Below are 21,447 nucleotides of genomic sequence, written 5' to 3' on the forward strand. Positions count from 1 at the left end.
AAAACACCCATCTTTCAGCAAAGACTTGAGCTGCAGGTTTTACCATATGCACTGTTGATATAGGAATCTTACAGCACCCACAAGTGTCATTAAATGACAAGTGCAGCAATTAGGTGACTGTATTAATGACAAGTACAGCAATTAGGTGATTGTGTTTTTAGGGCTACAAGTTATTACTACAACCTGGATTTTCCTTATTGTCAACCCATGTTCTGTTAACATTCACACCAGAATGCATCATGGTCTGCGTACCACCATGGGATGAAAGATCAATGGCTCCTTACACCATCTCTAAGACTCCCAATGACATCAATACCACAGCTTCCTGCCTCAACTGTGATAACTTTCCCAATATTAAGAACTAGAAGACAGGGGACTCAAAATAGAAGAGAAAATCAGAATAGAGATATATTTTGACCAGATTTAAGGAAATGAGCTAATTAATGAAAGTAAAACCACTGAAGAGTTCAAACTTGGAGACAGGGTGCACACTAGTGTGAGTTAACAGAACTTGAACTAATGGCAAGAAAAATACTGATTCTACCATACTCACTCCAGTGTTCACTGTGAAATATACAAAATCACCATCCATAAAACTGTACAATGATGGAGGACTAGACCAAAGTAGCAATAATCCAATAACGAAGGAAAGATATCAACTCAGCTTGTCCAACAAGTTAAATGTATGAAGAACAATTTTATTATTCTAAATACTTATCGTGCCTATATGTAAACCGTTGTGATGGTTCTCCAACTTGGATAAGTTCTTGGAGGAGAAGTCCATTACCTGCTATTAAGTTCACTTAGAGAATAGCCACTGCCATTAGCAATGGTTACATGGAATAGACTTAGTTTTTGGGTACTTGCCAGGTTCTTATGGCCTGGATTGGCCACTGTTGGAAACAGGATGCTGGGCTTGATGGACCCTTGGTCTGACCCAGTATGGCATTTTCTTATGTTCTTAACGACGGTATAGAAGAGTTTTTAAATAAATAAATAAATAAATAAATAAATAAATAAATAATACTTTCAACAATTTATCCGACATGCTGTTTGTTGTCTTTAGAACTAATAAAATTGTTCTTCATATAGTTAACTTGTTGGACAAGCTGAGTTGATATCATTCCTTCATTACTGAATTAGAGGTTCAAAAGAGGGTTCATCAATGCATTTAAAACAGTATTTAAATCCCAAGAAGAATGGTTATGAAACATCAGCATTCACAGTCTTTCAAAAAAATGAATTATGTCAAGGTGAATATTGAGATCTTAGCCTTAAATTTCACCTCTGATTGTTGATATGGCTGCCACATAATCACTGAGTACTTGAGCTGATACCTTAAGGGCTCGGCAAAAAAAAAATCCAATACTGCTTGGATAGAAGCTTTTTATGGAGCAATCGAAAAGCACCAGCATATAAACTCTCCAAATTACATAGTATGCTTTAAGAAAGGTGGAAAGAAGGCAAAACAATTACCGGCATGGTTAAAAGGGGAGGTGAAAGAAGCTATTTTAGCCAAAAGATCTTCATTCAAAAATTGGAAGAAGGATCCAACAGAAGAAAATAGGATAATGCATAAACGTTGGCAAGTTAAATGTAAGACACTGTTAAGACAGGCTAAGAGAGAATTTGAAAAGAAGTTGGCCATAGAGGCAAAAACTCACAGTAAAAACTTTTTAAAATATATCTGAAGCAGAAAGCCTGTGAGGGAGTCAGTTGGACCGTTAGATGATTGAGGGGTTAAAGGGGCACTTAGAGAAGATAAGGCCATCGCGGAAAGATTAAATGATTTCTTTGCTTCGGTGTTTACTGAAGAGGATGTTGGGGAGGTACCCGTACTGGAGAAGGTTTTCATGGGTAATGATTCAGATGGACTGAATCCAATCACGGTGAACCTAGAAGATGTGGTAGACCTGATTGACAAACTGAAGAGTAGTAAATCACCTGGACTGGATAGTATATTCCCCAGAGTTCTGAAGGAACTACAAAATGAAATTTCAGATCTATTAGTAAAAATTTGTAACCTATCATTAAAATCATCCATTGTACCTGAAGACTGGAGGATAGCTAACGTAACCCCAATATTTAAAAAGGGCTCTAGAAGCGATCTGGGAAACTACAGACCGGTTAGCCTGACTTCAGTTCCAAGAAAAATAGTGGAAAGTGTTCTAAACATCAAAATCACAGAACATATAGAAAGACATGGAACAAATGGAACAAAGTCAGCATGGCTTTACCCAAGGGAAGCCTTGCCTCACAAATCTGCTTCACTTTTTTGAAGGAGTTAATAAACATGTGAATAAAGGTGAACCGGCAGATGTAGTATACTTGGATTTTCAGAAGGCGTTTGACAAAGTTCCTCATGAGAGGCTTCTAGGAAAAGTAAAAAGTCATGGGATAGGTGGCAATGTCCTTTCGTGGATTGCAAACTGGCTAAAAGACAGGAAACAGAGAGTAGGATTAAATGGACAATTTTCTCAGTGGAAGGGAGTGGGCAGTGGAGTGCCTCAGGGATCTGTATTGGGACCCTTACTTTTCATATATTTATAAATGATCTGGAAAGAAATACAACGAGTGAGATAATCAAATTTGCAGATGATACAAAATTGTTCAGAGTAATTAAATCACAAGCAGATTGTGATAAATTGCAGGAAGACCTTGGAGGCTGGAAAATTGGGCATCAAAATGGCAGATTAAATTTAATGTGGATAAGTGCAAGGTGATGCATATAGGGAAAAATAACCCATGCTATAGTTACACAATGTTAGGTTCCATATTAGGTGCTACAACCCAAGAAAGAGATCTAGGCGTCATAGTGGATAACACATTGAAATCGTCTGTTCACTGTGCTGCGGCAGTCAAAAAAGCAAACAGAATGTTGGGAATTATTAGAAAGGGAATGGTGAATAAAATGGAAAATGTCATAATGCCTCTGTATCGCTCCATGGTGAGACCGTACCTTGAATACTGGGTACAATTCTGGTCACCGCATCTCCAAAAAGATATAATTGCGATGGAGAAGGTACAGAGAAGGGCTACCAAAATGATAAGGGTAATAGAATAGCTCCCCTATGAGGAAAGACTAAAGAGGTTAGGACTTTTCAGCTTGGAGAAGAGACAGCTGAGGGGGGATATGATAGAGGTGTTTAAAATCATGAGAGGTCTAGAACGGGTAGATGTGAATCGGTTATTTATTCTTTCGGATAATAGAAAGACTAGGGGGCACTCCATGAAGTTAGCATGTGGCACATTTAAAACTAATCGGAGAAAGTTCTTTTTTACTCAACGCACAATTAAACTCTGGAATTTGTTGCCAGAGGATGTGGTTAGTGCAGTTAGTATAGCTGTGTTTAAAAAAGGATTGGATAAGTTTCTTGGAGGAGAAGTCCATTACCTGCTATTAATTAAGTTGACTTAGAAAATATCCACTGCTATTACTAGCAACGGTAACATGGAATAGACTTAGTTTTTGGGTACTTGCCAGGCTCTTATGGCTGGATTGGCCACTGTTGGAAACAGGATGCTGGGCTTGATGGATCCTTGGTCTGACCTAGTATGGCATGTTCTTATGTTCTTAGTTGATTACTTTCTTGCTGATAACAGGTCTGATATTGCTTTACTTGGGAGTATGCCTTAGTACTTAACACATCCCTCTCAACTTCAATACCATCAGATTCAGTAGAGATGGGTTGGAATGAAGAATTGTCCTTATGTAGTAGATCATGCGTCACTCATTAGCAGACGAAAGACTGGCACTGGATATGTCTTAATGGATCTGGCAGCTACAGTCTCCTTGGACATCATGGAGCAATAAGAATGACTGTCTGTCAGATATTCTTTGTTGCAAGATGGCCCATGGAGGAAAAATGTACAAAAGATCTGATTTCCAAGTCTGAAATAACATCTGTTCCTATTGCCTGATGTTCCTTGTGACTGCTGAAATACTTTTGAGTTTTGTTTTGAAAAATTGATATTAAATCCATTATTGGATTCCTCCTTATTTTGGCATACTAGTTGGAAAACATTTTTTTAGTTCCCATAATGCTGTCTCATCTGATTTTAACATTTACTGCTGATTAGATACTGATTATTTTTAAGGAATAAAATATAGCTTTCATCTCTAAAATATTGTGACATTTTATTTCCTGTTGAGACCATTGACCTTGGGTATAATATTCTGTAAACATTGCTCTCCATTCTTTCTAACTTGCTTCTGAGGATCTGAATTTCCCTAAATGACTGGCTAGATACATTTCTTTCTGTAAAGTTTCTTCTTTTTCAGCAACTTGAAGTATGAGTCAAGCCAAGCCTTAATCAACCAATTTGTGAAAGCTTTGAAATGGAATTTTTCATCTATGGAGCTCTCTCTCTTAATAACCCTTCTACTCTAGCTAACTTCAGACCTATCTCTAATCTCCCTTTCCTATCTAAAATCCTGGAAAAATTAGTCAACTCTCACCTATCTGATTACCTGATTATCTAGAACACCACAATATCCTTCCTCCCACACAATATGGCTTCCGGAAAAACCTGAGCACTGAAAAATTGCTGCTATCCCTGACTGACACCATTATTAAAGGATTTGACACTGGGAACTCATTTCTCCTTGCCATGTTAGACATATCTGCAGCTTTTGATACTGTTAACCACATCATATTAATCAACATTCTCAGTAACATAGGAATCTCCAGCACTGCCCTCTCTTGGATCAAATCATACTTACAAGATCGTCATTATACAGTATCCACTAGCAACAATGAATCCGACCCAGTTAGCCTTGACCAAGGCGTCCCCCCAGGGTTCCTCTCTCTCCTCCACTCTATTTAACATTTATATGCTCCCCCTCACCACCCTCCTTACTAATCTTGGCATCAAACACTTTATCTACGCAGATGATGTCCAAATCCTTTTCCCCTTCACTGACTCCCTCCAAAATGCTCTTCAAAAGTGGGAATCCTGCTTAACCGTTATCAACCAGCTACTCACTGACATGCACCTTGCCATTAACCCACAAAAAACTGAACTCCTCATCATCTCTAACAAACATTCCTCTCCCTTCATTCCCATTGCATACTCCTCCACGCTCTTCCCCTCCCATACCCGTAGCCTTGGTGTCCTCATTGACAACCAGCTCTCTCTCAACCCTTCATTAGATCTATCCTTACTGACTGCTATTTCAAACTACAAACCATCAAAAAACTCCGGCCCCTCTTATTCTTCACTGACTTTCGCACAGTACTCCAGTCTATTATCTTTTCCAAAATAGACTACTGTAATGCACTCTTCCTTGGTCTCCATGCTACTCATACTAAGCCGTTGCAACTCCTACAGAACGCCTCAGCATGTATCCTCACTAACTCCAGAAAACGTGACCACATCACTCCTACCCTCATCGAACTCCACTGGCTACCAATACAGTCTAGTATCCTTTTCAAAGTTCTTTCCCTCATTCATAAAAGCATCATCAATGAAAATACTGACTGGATCAACCCCCCACTGCTTACCCGCACATCCACTAGACCTACTCGTACTGCCCTCCAAGGGACACTCCGTACCCCCTCTATCAAATCCACGAAACTTATTTCCACAATGAACAGAGCCTTTTCCCTGGCCGGCCCCACCCTGTGGAACTCTATGCTCCCAGACTTGCGCACTGAAACATCTACACCTAAATTAAAACAAAAAGCTAAAAACCTGGCTATTCTTACAGGCCTACCCTTCCCTCAACAACCATCTTCCTGATGACCCCCTAAACTGTGTATAATGCATTCCCTGTATCACCCTTTACAATGTGCTCTTGCTGACTTTTTCTCTCAATAACCTTCTCCCCGATGACCTCCTGAATTGTTTACAGTGCTTTCCATGTATTACCTTTACAATGTGCTCTTGTTAATTTTTCCCTCATCCGTTCCCGGTTGAGGAACCGTCGTTCCCTGTAAATAGTTACCCAGTTTCCTTTTGTTGATGTTTATCTCTTGTATGCAGAGTTTACTGTTCTATGTAATGGCAGTGCCAAAAGTTCTATATAATGACACTGTCAAAAAGTTTTAAGTTATCTGTAAACCGATACGATGTGCAAACAGTTGTCGGTATATAAAAACCTATAAATAAATAAAAATAAATAAAATAACACCATAAGACCTAGAACATTAAGACATTCCCCTATGGAATTCTATTTAAAGCTATAAAGAGTAAATGTGTGGGAGATAAGAGATGTTATCCCAGGACAAAATTACACCTGCATCTTTCAAAGTAGCACTTTTTGGTGACTGGTCCTTAGTACCTAGGGAGTAACCAATGTCACCTTGGTGTACCTGAGCCTTTGTATTGGGTTCTTCTTTTGATGACAGGCTATTGAAATGTGAACATTCTTCCTGAAGATCTGTTGCACAGAGATAGTGATCCAGTTAAGGTAAAAATAACAATTCAAGAAAGCATGGTACAAACACAGAATGTGAGGACAAGAAGGGAAAGTGAGATATCAACTGGGGTTCATGGAAATGCAAAATGAAACAAATTGGTAAGACTAGATGGGTCTCATGGTCATTATCTGCCATCACATGTCACATTTCCCTCTGAGTAAATTTACCATTTTAAAGATTCCATACAAAAAAAGCTTCTGTAGGACAAATCTAATCAACTAAGTCCAGAAGAAGATAGAAGCTTCCTGACCTTTTTCAATTTATGAAAAAATATGAGTAAATCATTTGGCTTTGATAGATTCTCTGGGTAGTCTGAATAGAAAAAAAAAAATATATTTTTTAATTCTTTGACATAATCATACTTTTAAGTTTATTACCCAAATGTCTTGATACTGAATTTTCCCAGATGTCTATGTTTGAGTGAGGAACAATGCCAGTGTTCCTCTTTAGTGTTAGGTGTCTGATTATACAATTTTCTCTTGAAAATTGCAATAGAATATTTTTCAGTATGAGACTGGCTTTTGTATGAAGGGAATGTCCAAGTTGATTTCTTTCTTAAGTCTCTTTGTGAAAGACTAGTGGGCTGGGCAGTGACTTTAGGCTTATCTTGTGGTAGAAAGCTCTCTCCTCTTCAGCTTGATCTTTAACGTCTTCAATCTAAGGACCAAAAAGTATTTGTCCTGCATAAGGAATCTTCTAGCCATCAATGCCTTGTGCAACACAGCGATAAATTGTGCTATACATTGATATATTTAATACATCAATAAACATTCCAAACCCTCAAATATAAAATCTCAAGCTAACCAGAAATAAGGGGTTATTTATATTGAATATTTATAAGAATGTATCACAAATTAAATTAGAGAGTGCTGACGATTTGTACGATGGATGAGGAGGTAACTCAATAACTTAGACCTATATACCAACTTCCATCCAAAAGATTGATCGAAAGAGGTCTATTTTGGATGGAAGTTGGTATATAGGTCTAATTTATAAGAATGTTACACCTCTTATTTTTATATGATCATAAGTAAATGTCTCTGGTTATGAATAGTAGATCGAGAAATTCATTGCTACATTGTCTAACAAAGCTTGTGATATCTTGTTACATTATAATAGTGACTGTGATTGTATTCTTTGGAAGCAGAAGCATTGCCTAATTTCAGGTTAGCTTGAGATTTTAGATTTGAGGGTTTGGAATGTTTATTGATGTATTCAATATATCAATGTATAGCAAATAGGTGTTTAATGTGTTTTAAAATATATGTATAAACATTCTCAGGAAAACTTGAGGGATGAATATATGTAATTTGCTTTTATAGGATTATTGCTTGAATAAAAACTTACTTTAAATATTTACATACATTTTGCGTTTTGGAGAACATAGAATTGTTCAATGTGCTTTTTCCTTCTCCTTTTGGAATTTTTGTGTGATAAGCACTAGTTAGCTTTACACATTGCCTTTTTTTGGTATATCTATCTATCTATCTATATATATATATATATATATATATATATATATATATATAAATCAAAAATAAGGCAATGTATTGAATTAACCTGTGCTGTTAATTGTGCTGTGAGAGGTGATTTCATCTTACTTTATTTTAAAAATGTTCTCTGTACTAATAGAATCATGAGGTGGAAGTGATAATTTCCTATTGATGTTTGGTCTCTTGAAGTAAATTCCCCTGAAGAAGCCAGGTTGGCGAAACAAGGCCCTTGTTGGGATAGAAGATAAGACCATACAAATGGAAGACACCACAAACAAGGGATTCAGAACCATGTCTATGGAGATTTAATAATTAAGATCATAAGAACAGAGTGGTGTTTTCCATCATAGAAGACCAACTACAATATTAACATGTTTGGGTTGTAAAGGGAATTAAGGGAAAGATTGAGGTAAGAAATAGAACAGAGTTGAGGGTTTTCAATAGGTGGGTTTAAAATAATATGTTTAGTACCAATTGTTACTTTGTTGAAACAAAGTAATCAATGAAGAATTAAGGAGTGATATTGGTTTTATATGAAAATTGAAAAATTAACATTCTATTGTATCTTCAATAAAGTATGATTATTTTAGGAAAAATACTATTTCCCGTATGATTATTGTATAAGTGATAGTGCTTTTTCCCCCAAAGTTCTTTTGGGGTTTTTTTTTGCGTATATATATATATATATATATATATATATATATACCAAAAAAACGGCAATATATATATGAGTTTACTCATGGTTTCCGTCTGACTGCGCCGCTCCAGTTCTGACCACAAGGGGGCACTCTGAGCTGTAGAACATGCATACTCTGTAAAAAATAAAATAAAAAAAAAAGAGGACCCAGGGAACTGAAGGGCCCTGTTGAAGTTTCAACAGGCTGCACCTAGTACTTAATAAATGTGCTTTAGATGACATCCACATGGCAGTATTTCAGACGGCTCTGGCTGTTATATCAGTAGCCATTGATACTGTTGTTGCTAAAAAGGAGATAAGAAGTAGTTATTTATCTTACTGTTAAATTTTAGAATAGATTTCAAAAACATAAGATTTATGTTTCAGAGCAGCTTGATGCAATTTCCTGATCCATCTATTGAACCCAGTCAATCACAGTTCTGGAGGCATAAGTAAAGCTCTGGACTGTTCTGAAACAAACATTTTTTTACAGCCTGTATGATTTCCTTCCTCCCAGATCATATCATGACTCTGTCTTGTGCCAGGTCAAAGCCAAAGCCTTGGAATCTGGAGACTTTGTCTGCCGGTTGCTAAGTAGCAGGCAGCTGTTCAGAAAGCTTAAATAGATGCGAAGGCGTAACTATGCCACCAGTTTAATAAGGGACTCATGAGAGAAACTTCAAAGAGTCTGGATCTGTCAGTAGTAGTTTCATTATTGTCAGTCAAAAACTTCTGAATTGCCATGGAGAGAGCCTTAAGGCAGTCATGCCTGCTTAGGAAACATGATCACAGAATTAGAAGAAACACCTGTGTCCCTTTGGAGATCTGACATACTTTTGACTAGACAGAAGGGAAGCCAGGATTTTCAGCAAACTTTTAACAAGGCAATGAAGCTCAGGACAAGCATTACTTGAGGACTGAATTCAGGAATTATTCAAGGGACAAAAATGAGCCTGCTCCAGGCAGTTTATGCACATTCTGCCACTTGAGGAGAATGTTTTTCAGCCACATTAAAGTGAATGCGTCTCAAATAAGCACTTTTACTGACTGGTCCTTACCACTTCGGGAGTGATCTTCGTAATCTGTTGTTCCTGAGGCTCAGTTACCAGTTCACCATTAACAGCTCTTTCTCCATGGGTGCTCAACAACCAAAGCCTCAGGAAGCATTAACTAGATGCTAAAACTATTTGCCTTTACTTCTGTCTTTTAAATTTTATTTTAGAGACAAACTTAAGTAAACAAAGTGTGTAAGGAGTATACCACAACATGGTCCAAATGCACCAACCAAAAAACTGGGGAAGAAGCTGTGGTATTGGTGATGTCATTGAGAGCCTTCATGAGAAAGAGCACACAGCTGATGCTGGAGGATCTCTTTTGCCACAATTGTACATAACCCATGCTGTACACTGGGGTGAGATAGTGCAACAGTACAATGTAAGATGTGCCACTGTCAAAAATGCAAGTCATCCTAAGATGGGAGCAAAGGAAGAAAACTGAAGGAATACTTTACAAATCAGACCCAATTTTCTTTAGTTGGAGATGAGAATATTTATTTGTTAAATTTATAACCTACTACAACTTTGCACATTCAAGTTGTACAAAACTCATGAGATATTTTGGTGTTTAATTTCTTCAGAGTTTAGTTTTCTTCTGCCATTGTTGGGGAACACAAGGTCATGTTCAGCTAAAGACAGAAATCTCCTAGAATGCTTTTGCTCCCTTCCACAATCTATAGCTAGTTGAATTGAAGATGCCCCAACCTACTTAAATGAGAAGGAAAAGTGCTTATGCTGCTAGGATGAAACCATGACTGGAGCTCCATCACTTTATCCACAAGCCTTTACTCATGGGCAGCAGAGAGAAGCATGAGCACGGTTATAGGAAAATTGCTTCTTTCCTAATTTTCGTTCCTGTAGTACCTCGGATCAGTCCAGACTGCTGGGTTTTGCCTTCCTTCCAGCAGATGGAAACAGAGAAAAACTTGAAGAGCACACCCCTCTTAACCTGGTGTGCCACCTGCATCTCTTCAGTATGAACAGTACCAAAGCAGAATATGAGAACTAGTGTACATCAAGCAAAGGACAAAACAGAGGACTGACAAAATAAACATGAACTGGCGAAAAAAAAAGCCAAATCCAGAATAAGAAGAAACCTGTAGCCTTTTTCAGCATATAGGATAATTAGAATGGACTCTCAAAAGATGAAGGACAAACCCAGACAATGGGAGGGTGTCTGGATTGATAGGTGGTAGTAGAGGAAGAAAGATTAGCAGGTAAGAACCAATTTTCCTTTCCCTGTACGTATCCGAAACAGTTCAGACTGCTGGAATGTACCAAAGCTTCCCTATCTAGGGTGGGACCTTGAGAGTCCTGCTCAAATGACACTGCTCCCAAAACTGAAGTCCGGAGCCTGGACAGCCAAACGATAGTGCCAAGCAAATGTATGTAGAAACTTCCAGGTCACCGCTCTGCAAATTTCTTCCAGCGAGACCAATTGGGACTCGACCCAAGTAATAGCTTGAGATCGAATCGAATGTGCTTTCAACCTGTCAGGTACAGGCCGTCCACGACAAATGTAAGCGGAAGTAATAGCCTCTTTCAACCAATGGGCAATGGTCACCTTGGATGCTTTGTGACCCTTTTTAGCACCGCTCCACAAAACGAACAGAAGATCCAAAACTTGGAAAGCATTTGTGACCTCAAGTTAGTGGAACAGAGCCCTTCTGACATCTAGGCGCCTCAACTCCCTATCATGAGGCACGCCAGACTCGACATGAGGAAAAGCTGGAAGCTCCATGGATTGGTTCAAGTGAAAGGCCGAGACCACTTTTGGCAGAAAGGATGGAACCATTCTAAGAGACTCCAGAATCGGAAATCTGCAAAAAAGGCTCCCTGCAAGAAAGGGCTTGGAGCTATGACACCCATCGGGCTGAGCAGATTGCCACCAAAAACATAGTCTTCAAAGTGAGATCCTTTAAAGTGGCCTTTTAAAAAATTTTTTTTATTGCATTTTGAAATAATCACAAGTATAACTTGTCCAGAAAAGCGATACTATACAATGTGAATTACCATTCACATAAATTAAGCAACACAATACAAGAATAACAATAGTATCTAGAAAATAATAAGAAAAAGCGGGGGGAACCAAGGATAACATTGAGCGATATCTTTCACTATAAGAATTGCTTTCTAGATATCCACTACATTAAATTTAAATTGCCGAGTATCCCATAGAAGATAATATTAGGAGTGAGAGTCCAAGAATGCACGTAGCTGAGAAGGTTCGAAAAACAAGTAGTTACAATTTTTATAATTAAGTAATTATTTACACAGATACTGGAGACAAAATTTAGCACCTAATGATACAGCTTCCGGTCTCATTAATAAAAATTTCTTACGCCGTTCTTGAGTAGTTCTTGTTAAGTCCAGATAAATCCAGATTTTCTGTCCATGAAATAACTGTCTGATTTCAAATGAAAAATTTTAAAATAGAATTTCTTTCATATGAAAAAGCAAAGATTACCGATAATATTCCTCCTGTCTGTATTTCTGTTTCTCGTGAGAGTTCTAAAATATCTGAGGCATTTATAGATGCATCTTGATCACCAGAAGTTGCTTGTAAAGATAAAGAATTATAATAAATCTTCATTATCGCGGTGAGTGCTTATTTAGGGAATCTGAGGATCTGTATGAGGTAATTATTAAACATATCCCGAGGTGGGATTAATTTCAAATAGAGAAAATTTAAGACCCTCAAATTCAGAATTCTCAGCATATTTTCAATGCTTTCAATGACTGGACCAATTTACTCTGTATTACTTCAACTGAAGACAATTTTGTATCCATTTCTGTCACTTTGGAACCTAAAGATGTCATTTGAGATTCCATTGTAATTGAATTAGCGTTAGCATCTTTCACAGCTTGTGTTAAAGAAGTAATAGCTCTCTCCAGTGAAGTCAAAGCATTCCATATAGAATCCAAAGTTATTACAGGTGGCTGAATCAGAGAAGGTTGCAAAATCAAACATACCTTGGGGTCAATTTCTCCTTCTTCCATGGGGTTCCCGTTGCTCTTCCCAGCCTCAGGAATCTATGAAGGTCCCAAGGCGCCTGTGGAGTCTCACTTGCAAGACCTCTCTGAAGATGGCATCAGAATGGTCACTCTTTTCGGGGCAATAAAATTTCTCTCTTCAATACTTGGGTCCTTTATCCAAGACATTGAAAGATCTGTCAAAAGATGTTCAAAGGCTGTAGATGGCAGCAGGGGGACCATCGGCACACCGGGACTCAAAGATATTTCTTCGGCCTGAGGAGCTGGCATTTGCTCCCCACCGGACTTCAAAGCGGCCCCTCCCTCCAGTGCCAAAGAACTGCTTAATTCATTGCTAGCGAGAATCAGGTATCAGGGAAGATGTTGAAGTTTCTCTTAATTTTGCCTTTCTTTTGGTATACGGCATTTTAAAATTGAAGAGCAAAGAAATAAGTTGTGGCAATCCAGGAGAGAGCATCTAAGCGTGCACACTAGACAGTAGCCATCTTGATTCCCCTGAAAAGTGGCCTTCTTAAGAGGTTCAAACGGGACTTCACTCAAGACCCTGAGTACCAAATTAAAGCTCCAGATGGATAGGAGGATTCAAAGGCTTTGCCCTTCTGAAAAAATGCACCAGCAGAAAGGAAATATGACCAAATCTCAGGGGACCGTCCACTGCGAGATTGATTAGGTCCGCGAACCATGGTTGTCGGGGCCAGCTGGATGGTGGATGGACGTCTATCCATTAAAGAATCTTGCCGATCAGAGGCCACACAGGAAAGGCATAGAGAAGCACATCGGTCAGCCATGGAAGCACCAGTGCGCAGACCCCTTCCGCGACTGAAGAAGTGAGGAGCCTTGGCATTTCTTTGAGTTGCCATCAAGCTCAGATGGGGAGGCGAGGAGAGGGTCATTGCTTTGTTGGAAAGTTCCCACTCTCCAGGGTCTATCTGCTGTCGGCTCAGAAAATCCACTTGCACATTGTCGGATCCCACAACGTGTGATGCAGCAAGAAGGGCGAGATGCTGTTCCACCCAGGTCATGAGTTGCTCCACTTCCAAGGCTACCGGCCGCCTCTTGGTACCCCATTGCCGGTTGATGCATGCAACCGTCGTTGCATTGTCAGACAAGACTCTCACAGCTTGGTTGCATACCAGTGGCAGGAAGTGCTGCAGTGCCAAACGTACCGCTCTTGTTTCCAGGTGATTGATGGACCAGCTCAATGCCTCCGACGACCACTGGCCCTGGACTGACCGAGACTGGCACACTGCTCCCCAACCGGCGAGATTGGCATCTGTGGTCACTACCACTCACTGTGGCACTTCGAGGTCCACTCCGCGACTCAAGTGATCTGGGACAAGCCACCATCCAAGACTGGACTTGGCGTATTCTGTGAGGTAAAGGCACCTGAAATTCTTCCGACCTCGGATCCCAACGGGAGGGTAATGCTCTCTATAATGGTCTCAAATGAGCAAATGCCCATGGGACCAACTCCAGGATGGACGCCATGGAGCAGAGGACCTGCAAATAGCCCCAGACCTTGGGGAGTGGAAGCGACAAGAGACTAACGTGCTGCATCAATTTGATGATCCGGTCTTGCTGGAGAAACACTTTGCCCACACATGTGTCGAATCTGGCTGCCAAGAAGTCCAGCACTTGAGATGGGAGAAGATGGCTCTTGGCCTGATTGACAACCCAGCCAAGGGATTCCAGAAGATGTACGACTTTGGTGACTGCCATCTCGCATAGGACTCTCGACTTCACCCAAATGAACCAGTCATCCAGCTACGAGTGAACCAGTACACCCTCCCCTCCTGAGAGCTGCTGCTACCACCCGGTGAATGTGCAAGGTGCTATAGCGAGACCGAACAGAATGGCACAGAACTGGAAATGCACTCAGAGGATCATGAACCAAAGAAACCACTGGTGATCCCTGTGAATAGCAATGTGCAAGTACGCTTCCGTTAAATCCAGGGAAGCTAAGAACTCCCCGCTGCAGACCGCCGCAATGATTGAGCGCAGGGTCTCCATCCGGAAATGTGGAACCTTGAAGGCCCTGTTCACCTTCTTCCGGGTCCAGGATCGGTTGGAAGAAGCCTTCCTTCTTCGGGACCACAAAATGGATGGAATAGCGTCTCACCATCCACTCCGCCTGGGGGAACGGGGGCCCTGAGGCACTGCAGCCGGTGGAGGGTTTGGCAAACAATCTGTTCTTTCAAGCGAGAGCCACAAGGGGAGATTAAAAGAGGTTTTGGAGAGGCCAAGCAAATTCTAACATGTAGCCGTGTTCGATGATGCTTAGAACCCACTGTCTGAGGTTATCTTGACCTTCTTCTTGTAAAAACGGGACAGCTGTCTGCCCACCAGAGGAAAAAAGGAATGGGCCAACCGCATCACATTAGTGGATTTGGGTCAGACAGGTGTGGAACCAATCCCATCGTGAGAGGTTCTACAGCCCCGAAAGGAATGAGACCAAGCTCTGGACCTCCCAGCAGACTGTCTCTGAACCGAGGCCGGCACCCTGCTTTGCCAGAAATGTCTTTGTCCCCGAAAACGAGAATGGGTCGAAAGGAAACCTTTTGAAGACTTAGATTTATCTTCAGGTAGTTTGTGAACTTTGTTTCCCCCCAGCGACTTGATCAGCTGCTCCAAGTCTTCGCCAAAGAGAAACTTATTCTTAAAGGGCAAAGCACTCAACTGGGCTTTGGAGGAAACATTGGCTGACCAGTAGCTCAACCACAGAAGCCTCCTTGCTGAAACTGCAGACACCATGTCCTGGAGGGAGTACCCAGAAGATCATATAAGGCATCAGCCCCATACACCACTGCCGTCTCCAAGCGTTCCGCTTGTGCTGATTCCTGAGGTGGAAGGGACCTTGGTAGTCAATAGCTGTTGGACCCAGCTACTACAGCCAGCCACCCAGATATCAAGCATCGAAACTTCAAATTTCCGCTTCAGATGAACCTCGCACTTTCTATCCTGGAGGTCCTTAAGAGCTGCTGCTCCTGCAACCGGGATTGTGTTCTCTTCTTTACGGCCAACACCGAGGCGTCCACTTTAGGAAACTTCAACAGCTCCAAAGTCTCCTCGGGCAAAAGATGAAGTTTGTCCATAGCCCGTCCCGCTCACAGGCCCAATTCAGGAGCATCCCACTCCCAGTCCATCAACTGCTGAACCATGGGATGAAATGGAAATGTCTTGGCTGGGCCATGCACCCCCGCCAGAAACGGATCCACTGAATCCTGGGCAGAGTCTTCCTGAGTGAACTCCACTCCGAGCTCTGACAAGACACATGGGATGAGAGGGTCCAACTCCTCCCAGTGGAATAGACAAAAAACCTTCAGGTCATCTCCCTCCAGAGGCAATGCCTTCTTTGGTTCTTCGTCTGGGTCTGTCCCAGGAAGGGGTGGGAGAGCCAAGAGAGTGTCCAAAGCACCGGGACCAGAAGCGTCCAGAATAGGGGCCCCAGCCCCAGGAAGCCCCGCAACTTCTTGATTGAAAGGGACCCTTGGGACTCTAAGCACCTGGGAATCGTCTTGGGAGGCCCCTCTGGCTGCCCCTGTTGCGGTCCCCCACCCTGCTGAGCCTGGGTAGCCAGGAAAGTCTTGTACATTAACAGCACAAAATACAAAGAAAAGCAGTTGGACCGCCCACCTCCCTCACCAAGGGATCGTGCTCGCCGTCTGAAAAGTCCTGGAATGAGTCCTGAAGGTCCTTGGGACTGCTGTGAGCCGAAGAGAAGTTGGGCGGGAGATTCCCCCCCCCCCCCCCCCAACGCCTTAGCCCATGTGTCGGCAAAAGAATTCAAGATGGCCACTGTTCCTGCGCTCAGTGGGAACGGGTTGGCCTGGCCCTCCTGAGTGGTGGATAGCTTCGCTGCACCTGGGGACTTAGTAAGGGATCCCAGCCTCCGCTCCGAGGGACCCTTCCCACTGGGGAGGCACCTAACACAAAGACTGGCGCAGGAGAGCTGCGAAGCAGACTCCCCGCAGGCCACACAGAGTGCCGGATGCGGCATTGGGAGGACTCGGGGAAGGTGCCGACAGTATAGGGGAGAGAAGCGAGCCCCCCCCCCCACAGGCACCAATGGAGTTCGCAGCTGCCGGCAGAGCTCCGGAGTGCACCTGACACCAAAACGCCGCGCCGGAAAAGAAGCCTGCCCTTCAGAACCACTGACCAATTTTCTTACTTTTTTTTTTTTTGCGGCAGCAAGGAACAAAGAAGGCTGACAGTCTGCTCTTGGACCGGGTCAGGAAGAAGGGGGAGGGACCAGATCACCTGTAGTCACCCCTGGTGCCTTACCTTATAGGGGAGCCCCGCAGGGTCACCAACCCCAGCTCCACGAGACTACCAGGGGGGGATGGCCCCACTAGGATCTGCCTGCCCCCTGGGACCTGTTTAATGTCCCTGTTTGATCTTCCAAGTATATTTTCTGTTTTTGAATGGAAATTTTTTTTTTTTTTTTAAACTGAAGAATCTGTCAAGACCGCAGGTTTTGCACCACCTCCATCTGCTGGAGACAAAGAAATACTGAAGAGATGCAGGTGGCACACCAGGTTAAGAGGGGGTGCTCTTCGAGTTTTTCTCTGTCTCCATCTGCTGGAAGGGAGGCAAAACCCAGCATTCTGGACTGATCCGGGTACATACAGGAAACAATATTCACTTCCTATTTTGTGTAAAGCAACAGGTTTGGGGTTTTATTACTTTTCATATATCTCTTAAAAGCAGTGCTTTAATTTATATGCTGTAAAATTAAGATTTTGTCACCTAACAATCAGATGTTCATGATGGAATCAGAATTTGCACAAGTACCATAGTGGCAGCTGTATATGCAACTCACTATAATATTGTCACAAAATGCATTTATACTAAACTAGTGAATGCTTACTCATTCTAGATTCACTAGTGCTTTTGTTCACACTAGATTGGCAAGTAAATTCCACAATAATGCTGGAGTAATTTATTGCACCCAATATAGTAGTTTCACCTGGATTAGTTACTCCAGGAGTAATTAATGCAGAATTCAAAATATATGAATTTTTGTAGTTAAGTGAAGAAGGACACTAAGCCACATTCATTCTTTAAAAGTTTAATACGTATGAACAGAACAAGGTTAAACTATATTATGTCAAGATTCAGTTCTGGATTATTTAATTAATCCAGAAGACCAGCTTGTGTGGGTAAGCAGTCGGAGCATTCTATGATTTGGTCATTACTTTAAATAAAATCTCTGAAGCTCACAAGGGTTTCAGAGTGGCCAGTCGAAAACTTTTCCCAAAGCAACCCAGTATTCTCCCATCCCTAATATCTATTTCCTTGTATCTAAGAACATATCTAAGTGTAGCGTCCATCCTCACAGGGAGTCAAACGCGAGAAAAAATAACTAATCATTTTCATGATAGCTAGAGTACAAAACAAATTTAGACAAAAAGACCGTATGAGCAGGTCTCTCAAAAATGGAACCTTGAAAAGTTACATCACGTGTCTTCAGTTTAATTTTCTTCTGATTTCACTGTTTTATGCACCAAAAGGTAGGCAACACAACATGAAAAGTCTGGTGAGGCTTCAATTCTAATCTTTTTACTCAAATAGCTGAATCTAATATACATAAGTTACATATTTGGCATGTCTACTTAAGGCTAATAAGTACTATTTGGTAACAAACACACATTCTAACCCAAGGGTTTCAAGAAATGGGCAAATTAAAAAAAAAAAAAAAAAGCTAGGTCTGCTGTTATTGTACTCAGTTCAGTTAGCATTTAAACAAATTCAATAAGACCTCTCTCTTTTATGTTCCAATTAGGTAATTGTTGAGGAGATAAGAAAATTATTACTTACCTGCTAATTTTCGTTCCTGTAGTACCATGGATCAGTCCAGACAGTGGGTTATGTCCCCAATCCAGCAGATGGAGTCAGTCAAAGCTTCGAGGGGGCGTCACCATGAGTACTACTACCCCCTCTGCAGGAGTTCAGTATCGAGTATATCAAAGCCCGAGTAAACAAAGAACCCCCAATTTGGATCAAGTTTAAAGTAACGGCAACAAAAGCCGCAGAACGTAAACAACAAAACCCGTGCCCGTCCCACCAACGGGTGGGAGGTCGGGAGGTCAGCGTGCCAACCCCAAACGTAACTGTGACAAACAGGGAAAACTGAGGAATCGTGAGAGACAGAAAGCACCATCGTCCCATAGAGGAAAACAGTCGAGCAGGAATTAGAACCCAAATGCGGTGGGCGTCTGGACTGATCCATGGTACTACAGGAACGAAAATTAGCAGGTAAGTAATAATTTTCTTTTCCCTGTACGTACCTGGATCAGTCCAGACAGTGGGATGTACCCAAGCTTCCCTAAACCGGGTGGGGTCCTGCGAGACCCGCTCGTAGCACCTGCTCCCCAAAGTGTCCGAAGCCCGAAGAAGCGAGGTGTAGACGATAGTGTCTCGAGAACGTGTGTAACGATTTCCAGGTGGCCGCTCTACAAATTTCTTGAGAGGAGACCGAGCGAGTCTCCGCCCAAGAGGCCGCCTGAGCTCGTGTAGAATGCGCCACAATACCGGGTGGGGGAGTCCGCCCCACCCCAATGTAGGAAGCGGCAATGCCAGCCTTCAACCATCTGGCAATGGTCGTCTTGGAGGCCTGAGATCCCTTCCGAGGACCGGACCAAAGGACGAAGAGATGGTCAGAAGTCCGGAAATCATTCGTAGCCTCCAGATAGAGGCGCAGGGTGCGCTTGACGTCCAGTAGTCGGAGAGACCTCGGCTCCGAAGGGGAGAAGGAAGGAAGTTCCACCGTCTGATTCACATGGAACGCGGACACCACCTTCGGAAGAAAGGAGGGAACAGTGCGAATCGAAACCCCGGAGTCTGAGAAACGGAGATAGGGCTCTCTGCACGACAGGGCCTGCAGCTCCGAGATGCGCCGAGCAGAGCAGATAGCCACCAGAAACACCGTCTTAAGCGTGAGATCCTTAAGCGTCGCATTCCGCAGTGGTTCAAACGGAGGTCCCGACATGGCCCGTAGCACGAGGTTGAGACTCCAGGAGGGACAAGGATTTCGCAACGGCGGTCGCAAGTGCTTGACACCCTTGAGAAAACGAAGAATGTCCGGGTGTTGCATCAGAGAACCCCCGTCCCGCAGGAGCGAACCAAGGGCGGCCACCTGGACCCGGAGTGAGTTGTAGGCAAGCCCTTTGTCCACCCCCGCTTGCAGAAACTGAAGAATCTGGGGAACCGAAGCCTCCGTGGGACACGTGTTCAATCCGGCACACCACAGCTCGAACACCTTCCAGACTCGCACGTAGGCCACCGACGTCGAAGCCTTTCGAGAATGCAGCAGCGTTGACACTACCGCCTCCTGGTAGCCCCGACGCCGAAGGCGGTGCCTCTCAAAAGCCAGGCCGCAAGACAGAAGAGTTCTGCCTGGTCGAAAAATACCGGGCCTTGGTGAAGGAGGCGGGGGAGATGTCCCAGACGGATGGGTCCGTCGATTACCAGTTGGAGCAGGTCTGCAAACCAAGGTCGTCTTGGCCACTCCGGAGCGACGAAGATCACAGGTCCCTGGTGGGCCTCCACGCGGCGGAGTAGTCTTCCGACCAGTGGCCACGGCGGGAACGCGTATAGCAGCAGGTTGGTCGGCCACGGGAGCACGAGAGCGTCTACGCCCTCCGCCCCTCGCTCTCTCCGGCGGCTGAAGAACCGGGGCGCCTTGGTGTTCCGTGCGGACGCCATGAGATCCAGGTGGGGGGATCCCCACCGCCGGACGAGCAGCTGCATTGCCTCGTCGGAGAGGGACCATTCCCCGGGATCCAGAAGTTGACGGCTGAGGAAATCCGCCTGTACGTTGTCCACTCCCGCGATGTGCGAGGCCGCCAGGCGGTCCAGATGCTGCTCCGCCCACTGCATCAGCATCTCTGCCTCGAGCGCGACCTGCGGACTGCGGGTGCCGCCCTGTCGGTTGATATAGGCCACCGTCGTTGCGTTGTCCGATAAGATCCTGACCTCCCGGTTCCGAAGGAGCGGCAGGAAGTGCTGGAGCGCTAGTCTGACCGCTCTGGTCTCCAGGCGATTGATGGACCACTTTGATTCCTCCGCGGACCACGTCCCCTGCGTGGCGCTGCGGTCGCAGACCGCTCCCCAGCCTACTAGACTGGCGTCGGTGGTTACCACGACCCAATTTGGCAGATCGAGAGACATGCCGCGGGCCAAGTTCTCCGGATCCATCCACCAGGTTAGACTGTTCCTGGCAAACTGCGGCAGGGGGAGGAGCACCTGATAGTCCTGCGAAAGCGGTTTCCACCGGGATAGAAGCGATCTCTGTAGAGGCCTGAGGTGCGCAAATGCCCAAGGGACCATGTCGATGGTGGAACCCATCACCCCCAGGAGCTGCAGATAGTCCCAGGAGGTAGGGACCGAAAACGCAGAGAACCGTTGTATGTGTTCCCGCAGGGCCTGCGCCTTGTCCTGACGCAGGAAAACCGCGCCGAGACGGGTGTCGAAGGTCGCCCCCAGGAAATCCAAGCGCTGCGAGGGTACCAGGGAGCTCTTGGAGAAGTTCACCACCCATCCCAGGGACTGCAGAAACTCTATGACCCTGGCCACAGCCTCCTGTCCATGGCGAAAAGACTTCGCTCGGATGAGCCAATCGTCCAGGTAAGGATGAACTAGTATCCCCTCCTTCCGCAAGGCAGCCGCTACCACCACCATGATTTTGGTGAAAGTGCGCGGCGCCGTCGCCAGCCCGAACGGGAGAGCCACAAACTGAAAATGTTGATCCAGGATCTTGAACCGTAGAAGACAATGATGCTCCCGGCGAATGGGGATGTGAAGGTAGG

At 43.6% G+C, this 21,447-nt stretch overlaps 1 protein-coding gene across 2 annotated transcripts in view; it reads right to left on the reverse strand.

The window, feature by feature from the left end:
- ZFYVE26 (zinc finger FYVE-type containing 26) overlaps positions 1-21,447 on the reverse strand; it is a 269,914-nt gene that overhangs the window by 70,397 nt on the left and 178,070 nt on the right. The gene's annotated exons all lie outside the window — the stretch shown is intronic.

Source organism: Rhinatrema bivittatum, chromosome 4 (genome assembly GCF_901001135.1).
Source record: "Rhinatrema bivittatum chromosome 4, aRhiBiv1.1, whole genome shotgun sequence".
Taxonomy (NCBI): Eukaryota; Metazoa; Chordata; class Amphibia; order Gymnophiona; family Rhinatrematidae; genus Rhinatrema; species Rhinatrema bivittatum.